Source organism: Gavialis gangeticus, unplaced genomic scaffold (genome assembly GCF_001723915.1).
Source record: "Gavialis gangeticus isolate Ggan-Ray unplaced genomic scaffold, GavGan_comp1, whole genome shotgun sequence".
NCBI lineage: Eukaryota > Metazoa > Chordata > Crocodylia > Gavialidae > Gavialis > Gavialis gangeticus.
This window is the reverse complement of record NW_017729034.1, coordinates 44,982,177-44,983,136: the sequence shown is the minus strand read 5'-3', so window position 1 is coordinate 44,983,136 and position 960 is coordinate 44,982,177. Positions and strand designations below refer to the sequence as shown.

General features: G+C 67.1%; 1 protein-coding gene across 4 annotated transcripts in view; it reads right to left on the bottom strand.

The window, feature by feature from the left end:
* Window positions 1-717, bottom strand: part of RGS7 (regulator of G-protein signaling 7) — a 600,793-nt gene extending 600,076 nt beyond the window's left edge. For all 4 annotated transcript variants that reach the window (XM_019527608.1, XM_019527609.1, XM_019527610.1 and 1 more), the window contains exon 1: window positions 456-717. The gene's annotated coding sequence lies outside the window, so the exon portion shown is untranslated. The remainder of the gene's footprint in view (window positions 1-455) is intronic.
* Window positions 718-960: the final 243 nt, after the last annotated feature.

Here is a 960-nt window from a genome sequence, read left to right as displayed (position 1 = left end):
AGCTGCACTGAGCAGGACCCCAAGCAGGCTGCATAGGCTCTGCCTTTGCAACCAGGCAGGTGTGAGAAGAGTGCGCTCCATCCCCGGACCACCCAGCAAGCCGGATGGCGGGGTCCAGCTCGACCTTGTCCCCCAGCTGTCGTGGGGAGCAGCGTAACCCCAGGGTGGCCGCTGGAGGGTAGTCGGCCGCTGATCCCTTCACCCTCCCCTCCTCCAGCCCCCCAGCAGCAAATGGCAGTCGGGGAGGCTTTGCCCTGCGGCGAGCCCGGGGGTTCAGCACCGCGGACAGCGCCACCGGGGACGGGTTTCAGCACCGCGGACAGCGCCACCAGAGCCCCAGCCAGCGCGGGGCTGCGGGGAGAGCCCGAGCGCCCTGCTCGCACTCGCGCACACACACGCGCACACACACGCGCACACGCACACACACACACACACTCCCCGCCCTGCTTATTTACCTCCTGGGCCAAGGTCACTGCACCGCGCCAGCCGCTGCTCTCCTCCCCGCGTGCCCCGTGCGGCGGGTGTCAGCCGGCAGCAGGCGGAGGGAGGCACTGATCATTCATCACACAAACAATGCGGACAGAGGGCTGCTGCCGCCGCCGAGGCTGCGACTCCCCCCACCTCCCCCCGCCAAGCTTTGCAGGAGCGGCTGCAGCTCCCTCCCTGGAATGGAGCTGCCCGTCACGTGGGGAAATGGGACGTCAAAGGTGCTGCTGCTGCTGCCGCCGCTCCACCACAAGGCAACTCGCAGCCTCCTCTTCCTCCTCCTGCTGCTGCCGCCGCTGTGGGCCAAAAAAAAGCAGCTAAGGAACTGCAGCTGCCTGCAGACCTGGCAGCAGCCTCGGAGTAAATGAGATTAGGCAAGGGGGGGCAGTACTAGAATGTGGGCTAATCGCGTGGCGCAGGGCGGGAGGAGGAGGAAAAATAGTAAGGGCGGGGGAGGGGAGGGGAGGGGAGAGG